Here is an 8,738-nt window from a genome sequence, read left to right on the forward strand (position 1 = left end):
GTCCGGTGACCTCCTCCGACCACCGCCTCGCCTCCTCGCGCCGGCAAGCTCCTCAACTCCGGCGGCCACTCCCCATTTCCGGCGAACCTCGGGGCACGTGCAAACCCTAGATCTGGGAGGTGTTTTTTTCTTCTAAGTCCCAAAAATCCCAGATCCATATGCTCCTGTTCATCGTGTCGTATCTCCGCATCCGTAGCTCCGTTTTTGGCATATAGCATATCAAAATGTTCATCTCAGAGAGTACATCATTTAATTCCATTGCATCATTTTCATTTGAGTTCATCTTGATGCCCGAAATGCTGTTAGAAGAGTGCTACTTGAGATAATTGTCAGGTCTGCTGCTCCATTTAGAGATTTGTCATTTTTTCCATGATTATTGTGTGCATGATAGGCCCATGAGTTCTACATATGTTTTGTTAAGGGTTTTGCCATCTTTCCAGATGTGCAACCCATGTATTTTTGTGGTGTGTGTGGTGACTAGTACAAGCTTGCAAAGTGGTGCACTTGGTAATTCTGATTTCAGGGACTTAGCATTTCCACTAAGTCTTTGATCTGTTTATCTCATATGGCCATATGTTCATGTTATTTCCTAGCGATCTGTGCCTCTTTTGAGGATGATCAGTAAGGATGTTTTTTTAATCTTGTAGTGCTCTATACATCCATGCCTTTGTTTGCAATTATGGAGCACCCTAGCTTGAGTCAATCGAGCTCTACTTTTGCTACTTTGTGAATCTGGGCAGATTGTCTACTAGTTAGCGATTTTGCGGATGATGTTGTAGTTGATAGGTGCATGCTATGTTATTGTAATTGCCATGTCTAGCTTGTATTTTGTGTATTCTTGATGGGTGTATGCTTATCTTATCATGACTTGCTCTGTAGTGAGTGCATCGAGCTCGTAAACATGCCTACTTGATATCTGTTTCAGCATGTTCCAGTTTTCACTAAGTCTGTGATCTGCTTATGTTTTTGCCATGTTCACATGCTTGCAATTGTATTTTCTGATCCCTTTTGTCTCAAGGTCACTAAGGGACTTTTGTTAAGCTCTTTGAGTAGCTCCATGCCATGCTTTACTTTGCCATGTTCTGGTCCTGTAGCATGTAGTTTTGTTGCTCCGAAGAGTGCTACCTGATCTGAAATTCCAGACAAGTGTTGATTTCACTAAGTCTGAAATCTGTTTGTCATATGCATTTTTGCCATGCTTGTTTGAACCTGTTAATTAATGAATTGGCCGTAGCTCAGTGCTAGACTTTTGTTAAGCATCATGAATGCATCCCTGCCATGTATTTTTATGCCATGTTTGGGTGAGGTAGCATGTTCATCTCATTGCTTTTAGATGGCTACTTGCTGTAACTCGCAGACCGGTGTCATATTTGAATTGCTTGCCATTTCCAAACCGTAACTCCGATTCCGGCGTTCTTTATATCGTTTTCAAGCAATTTCATCTCATCTTTCTAGTGGCACACTTGGATTCGCAAGTTGAGGCCAGGTTCATGCATTCCTTGTCACATCTTGCATATGCATCCCGCATCGCATCCCGCATAGCATATCATCTTTGCATCATTTTGTTCGAGCTTGCACGTGGTTGATTGTGTCCTTGTTGCTTGTTTGTATTGTTTGGGTAGAGCCGGGAGACGAGTTCGCTAACGAGGAGCCCGTTGAGTTTGCTTTCGAGGATCCGGTCAACTCTGACAACTTTGCAGGCAAGATGATCATACCCTCGAAATCACTACTACCTTTGCTTTGCTAGATGCTCGCTCTTTTGCTATGCCAATGCTACGATGCCTACCACTTGCTTTCAAGCCTCCCAAATTGCCATGTCAAACCTCCAACCCACCTTGTCCTAGCAAACCGTTGATTGGCTATGTTACCGCTTTGCTCAGCCCCTCTTATAGCGTTGCTAGTTGCAGGTGAAGATGGAAGGCCGTTCCTTGTTGGAACAATATTTACTTGTTGGGATATCATTATATTTTCTTGTTCTCTTAATGCATCTATATACTGGGTAAAGGGTGGAAGGCTCGGCCTCTCGCCTAGTGTTTTGTTCCACTCTTGCCACCCTAGTTTTCCGTCATATCGGTGTTATGTTCCCGGATTTTGCGTTCCTTACGCGGTTGGGTTATAATGGGAACCCCTTGATAGTTCGCCTTGATTAAAGCTTTTCCAGCAATGCCCAACCTTGGTTTTACCATTTGCCACCTAGCCTCTTTTTCCCTTGGGTTTCCGGAGCCCGAGGGTCATCTTATTTTAAACCCCCCCGGGCTAGTGCTCCTCTGAGTGTTGGTCCAACTCGTCAGCCGCCGGTGGCTACTAGGGGCAACTCTGGGCTGGCCTACCGGAAGTTTAGACAATCTGAGTGTGCCCTGAGAAAGAGCTATGTGCAGCTCCTATCGGGATTTGTCGGCACGTTCGGGCGGTGTTGCTGGTCTTGTTTTACCCTGTCGAAGTGTCTTGAAGAACCGAGATACCGAGTCTGATCGGAACATCTCGGGAGGAGGTCTATTCCTTCGTTGACCGTGAGAGCTTGTCATGGGCTAAGTTGGGACTCCCCTGCAGGGATTTCAACTTTCGAAAGCCGTGCCCGCAGTTATGGGCAGATGGGAATTTGTTAATGTCCGGTTGTAGATAACTTGAACCTTAACTTAATTAAAATGAATCAACTGAGTGTGTTACCGTGATGGCCTCTTCTCGGCGGAGCCCGGGAAGTGGACACGGTGTTAGAGTAATGTTTGCGCAGGTTGCTCTCTAGTTTCCCGCTCGCGCTTTGCCTCCTCTTCTCGCTCTCTTTTGCGAATAGGATAGTCACCATATTTGCTAGTCGCTTGCTACAGCTCCATATATTTGTACCTTGCCTTACCTATAAGCTTAAATAGTCTTGATCGCGAGGGTGCGAGATTGCTGAGTCCCTGTGGCTCACAGATTACTATTACACCAGATGCAGGGCCTGACGATTCTGCTCCAGGTGACGCGCTCGAGCTCAAGTGGGAGTTCGACGAGGACTCTCAACGATACTATGTTTCCTTTCATGATGATCAGTAGTGGTGCCCGGTTGGGGTTGATCGGGGCCGTGTCGCATGTTGGGTTCTCTTTTATTTTCGCGCCGTAGTCGGGCCATGAGTGTTTCGATGATGTATTGTTATTTATGTACTTTATTGACGTGGCGAGTGTATGCCAACTATGTTATCTCCCCTTTTATCATCTATATTACATGGGATGTTGTGAAGATTACCTAACTTGCGACATATGCCTTCAATGCGATTACGCCTCTAAGTCGTGCCTCGACACGTGGGAGATATAGTCGCATCGAGGGTGTTACAAGTTGGTAATCAGAGCCTTCCCCGACCTTAGGAGCCCCATTGCTTGATCGTTTTTAGCGGCCGAGTTGTGTCTAGAAAAATGTGTTGAGTCATTTAGCATTCGTTCATTTTTGTTCGGATGTGAAGACTATACATTGCAATTTTCATTCCGTTGGATTCAGCTTCAATATTTGTCTATCAATGTGCCAATGGATGTTAACCTCTTCAGGATGGCTCCTCCAACGCGCACGACTCCGAATCCTGATCCGCCACCACCTCCACCTCCTCCAGAGGCATGGCAAGCTGTGATGGCCGCAACCAATGCAAACACACAGTTGATCATGCAAATTCTTCAAGAGCGCAATCAAGGCAACCAAGGGAATCAAGGCAACAATCAGAATCATTCTGCTACACTCAACCAGTTCCTTGCTAACGGGCCAAAGACTTTTAGCAATTGTGTTGAGGCAACCGATGCTGACGATTGGCTTGTGGATCTGTGCAAGCATTTCGAGTGCAGTAACGTCAGGCCTGAGGACTTTGTTAAGTTCGCTTCCTTCCAACTCAAAGATCAAGCTGCAGAATGGTTCCAGCAGTACAAGGATTCCAGAGGTGGACGTGTTTTCACTTGGGATGAATTCCGTCGAGATTTCAGAGCTCATCATATTCCTCAGAGCGTGGTTGAAAGCAAGCGTGAGGATTTCCTCAACCTGAAGCAAGGCTCTTTGTCTGTCTATGACTACAACAAGTTGTTTCAGAAGCTCGCCCGCTTTGCCAAGCAGGACGTCCCTGATGAGAAGAGCATGATATACCAGTTCAGGGGTGGTCTCAGAGAAGAAATTCAGCTAGCTCTTGTTCTCTTTGAGCCCTTGAGATACGATGAGTTCTACAACATGGCGTTGAAGCAAGAGGCTGCTCAACTGAGGTTTGATGCTTCCAAGAAGCGAGTCAGAGATGTTACTCCTTCTTCCTCTACTCAAGTGGCCAAGCAGCAGAAGTATTGGCTTCCTCCTCCTCCGTTCTGTCAGCCGTATCAGCAGAAGAGCAAAAGTGGCAGTGGATCTTCCCACCCACCCAACCCTGGCTTTCAGAACAAGAGTTCGTCTCAAGCTCCAAGATAGAGTGCTCCGTATCACCGTCTGCTTTCAGAGGTCACGTGCAACAAGTGCCAACAAAAGGGTCACTATGCCAACAAGTGTTTCAACCAGAGGCGTCTTCCTCGTCCTCCTGTGAGATCGGCAAGTACAGCTGTGGTCAAGCATAACCCCAAGTATGCCAAGGTCAATATGGTGAATGCAGCTCAAGCAGAGGATTCATCAGATGTCATCATGGGTAACCTCTCTGTTAATGATATTCCAGCTAAAGTTCTTTTTGACACTGGTGCATCGCATTGTTTTATCTCGAGACCTTTTGCATCTAAGCATGGGTGGTTTTCTCAAGTTATGCATAAGCCATTAGCAGTTGTCTCTCCGGGTAGATGTTTGCTTGCTAACTTTGAGGTTCCGGATATTTCTATCTCGATGGATGATTTCAAGTTTCTGTCTTCTCCAATGATCCTTGGTAACTCGGATATTGATCTTATTCTCGGGATGGATTGGCTTTCTAAGCACAAGGCTCAGCTCGATTGTGCAGCCAGGCAGATTCAATTGACTCATTCGTCTGAGGATGTAATTGTTTTGCTGCTCGGGATAATACTATCCGTCTGTTTTCTCTCAATGAGAAGGGTGAACTGGATGCTATCTCGCAAATTCCAGTCGTTTGCGAATATCAAGACGTCTTTCCAGAAGAGCTTCCAAGAATGCCTCCGCACCGGCCAGTTGAATTCATTATTGATCTTGAGCCCGGCACGGAACCTGTGTGCAAACGTCCTTACAAGCTCGGACCTGAAGAGTTGAAGGAGCTGAAGAAGCAACTCGATATTCAAGAGAAAATGGGTCTCATCCGGCCTAGTTCTTCTCCGTAGGGTTGTGGTGTTCTTTTTGTGAAGAAGAAGGATGGAACGGACCGACTTTGTGTTGATTACCGTCCATTGAACAAGAAGACCATCAAGAACAAATACCCACTTCCCAACATCAACGAGCTGTTTGAACAACTCAAAGGTGCCCAAGTATTCTCCAAGCTTGATCTCCGTATGGGTTATCATCAGATTTGAATCCGTGAGCAAGATATTCCCAAGACGGCTTTCAGGACAAGCTATGGTTCATATGAATACACTGTCATGTCTTTTGGTCTCGTCAACGCTCCTCCGACGTTCTCTCGCATGATGAACTTCATCTTCAACGCCTACACCAATGACTTCGTTTTGGTCTATCTCGATAACATTCTGGTTTTCTCGAAGAACAAGGAAGATCATGCCAAGCATTTGCGCTTGGTTCTTGATAAGCTGAGGGAACACAAGTTCTATGCCAAGTTCTCCAAGTGCGAATTTTGGCTCGATGCGGTTCTTTATCTTGGTCATATCATCTCTGCCAAGGGCATTGCCGTGAATCCTGAGAAGGTGTCTGCAATTGTGAATTGGGAACTTCCTCAGAACGTGAAGCAACTCCGCAGCTTCCTTGGTCTCGCAAGCTACTGTCGTAGATTCGTTGAAAACTTTTCTAAGATCGCGAAGCCTCTCTCTAATCTTCTCCAGAAGCACGTCAAGTACGTTTGGTCTCCGGAGTGTGACATTGCTTTCAACACTTTGAAAGAGAAATTGATCACTGCTCCAGTTCTAACTCCGCCTGATGAATCCAAGCTGTACGAGGTCTTTTGTGATGCCTCTCTCCAAAGTCTTGGCGCAGTATTGATGCAAGAGAAGAAAGTTATTGCTTATACCTCTCGCTAGTTGAAGCCTAATGAGAAGAACTACCCCACTCATGATCTCGAGTTGGTGGCAGTTGTGCATGCTCTTTTGACTTGGAGACATCTCTTATTGGGAAGAAAAGTGGACATTTTCACTGACCACAAGAGTCTCAAGTACATCTTCACTCAGCCTAATCTCAACCTCAGGCAAACTCGATGGGTCGAAATAATTCAAGAGTATAATATGAGTATCGAGTATACTCCAGGCAAGGCCAATGTGATTGCTGACGCATTGAGCAGAAAGGCTTATTGCAACAGTTTGATTCTCAAGCCTTATCAACCCGAGCTTTGTGAAGCTTTCCGCAAACTTAACCTGCAAGTTGTTCCCCAAGGTTTCCTCGCCAACCTTCAAGTCTCTCCTACCTTGGAAGACCAGATTCACCAAGCCCAACTTCTTGATGCTATGGTGAAAAGGTGAAGATTGGGATTGCCAAGAGTCAACCCAAGTACAAGTGCTACCGCCTTGATGACAAGGATACTCTCTTCTTCGAGGATCGTATTGTTGTACCCAAAGGTGACCTCCGTAAAGTGATCTTGAACAAGGTTCACAATTCTCTCCTCTCCATCCACCCAGGGAGTACGAAGATGTATCAGGACCTCAAGCAGGCTTATTGGTGGACTCAAATGAAGCGCGAGATTGCTCAATTCGTGAATGAATGTGATGTCTGCAGAAGAGTGAAGGCAGAACACCAAAGGCCAGCTGGTCTCCTCCAACCTCTTGCCATTCCAGAATGGAAGTTTGATCACATTGAAATGGACTTCGTGACTAGGTTTCCAGAGTCCAAGCGTGGCAATGATGCTATATTCGTTGTCATCGACAAACTCAACAAAGTGGCTCACTTTCTGCCTATCAAAGAGTCGATCACTGCAGCTCAATTGGCGGACCTCTATACCTCTCGAATTGTCTCCCTGCACGGTATTCCACAAGTGATCTCTTCAGACCGTGGCAGCATCTTTACCTCAAAGTTTTGGGATTCTTTTTAGAAGGCCATGGGCACCAACATTCGTTTCAGCACAGCTTTCCATCCTCAAACTAGCGGTCAAGTCGAGCATGTCAACCAGATTCTTGAAGATATGCTCAGGGCTTGTGTGATCTCCTTCGGCATGAAGTGGGAGGATTGTCTTCCTTATGCTGAATTCTCCTACAACAACAGTTTTCAAGCAAGTTCGGGCAAGGCCCCATTTGAAATTCTGTATGGCAGGAAGTGCCGTACCCCTCTCAACTGGTCTGAAACCGGTGAATGTCAGATTTTGGGTAATGACTTAATCACAAAGGCAGAGGAAATGTGCAAAGTCATTCGAGATAACCTCAAAGCAGCCCAATCCTGCCAGAAGAGCTACTATGATAGCAAGCACCGTGATTTGGCTTTCGAGATCGGAGATCATATTTACCTCCGCGTCTCTCCTATGAAAGGTACTCGTCGCTTTGGTATCAAAGGGAAGCTTGCCCCCAGATACGTGGGACCTTTCAAGATTGTCAACAAGAGAGGCGATCTCGCCTATCAACTCGAGCTTCCTTCAAACTTTGCAAATGTTCATGACGTGTTCCATGTCTCTCAGCTTCGAAAGTGCTTCAAGACTCCTGACCGCACCGTCAACTTTGAGGACATTGAGCTCCAAGAAGATCTCTCTTATCGTGAGCACCAAGTTGCTATTCTTGAAGAGATTGAACGCAAGACTCGCAATAAGTCAATCAAATTTCTCAAAGTCAAGTGGTCACACCATTCCGACCATGAAGCTACCTGGGAACGCGAGGATCACCTCTGTTCTGAGTACCCGGCGTTCTTTCAGTCCTAGATCTCGCGACGAGATCCTTTCGTAGTGGTGGAGTGTTGTAACACCCCGGATGTAACTTTCCCAATTTGTACTCCAACTCTTGCCGTTTCCGGCTTTAAGTTAATTTATTTTCTCGGGTTCGGGTTTTTGTCTCCGTGTGTTGTTGTCATTGTCATGCATCTCATATCATATCATCATGTGCATTGCATTTGCATACGTGTTCATAGCATGCATTCGAGCATTTTCCCCGTTATCCGTTTTGCATTCCGGCGCTTCGTTCTCCTCCGGTGGCCATTTCTAGCTTTCTTTCGTGTGTGGGGATTAAACATTTCTGGATTGGACCGAGACTTGCCAAGCGGCCTTGGTTTACTACCGGTAGGCCGCCTGTCAAGTTTCGTACCATTTAGACTTCGTTTGATACTCCAACGGTTAACCGAGGGACCGAGAAGGCCTCGTGTGTGTTGCAGCCTAACACCTCTCCAATTTGGCCCAAAACCCACCTAAGCCTTCTCCATCTTCTAGATCTTTCAATCACGATCGCGTGGTCGAAAACCGCACCTCATTTGGACTCTCCTAGCTCCCTCTATGCCTATTTAAGGACACCCCCGAATTTCTTCTTCCCCTTCCTCCCGAAAACCTAGATACAAATCATCATCGTCGCCCGCCGGACAAACTCCCCCCGCCGACGGACACGTCCGAATCTCCACCCCGCCGCCACGTGTCGCCATGCCGTTGGTCCACGCCCCGCGCCCACATCGCCTCTGTCCGCCTCCCGCCGCGGCCCGGGAGCCCGGAGCCGGCCCCCGCGGCCCGCTCCCTCGCCCCGCCTCC

Source organism: Triticum aestivum, chromosome 7A, assembly GCF_018294505.1.
Source record: "Triticum aestivum cultivar Chinese Spring chromosome 7A, IWGSC CS RefSeq v2.1, whole genome shotgun sequence".
NCBI lineage: Eukaryota > Viridiplantae > Streptophyta > Magnoliopsida > Poales > Poaceae > Triticum > Triticum aestivum.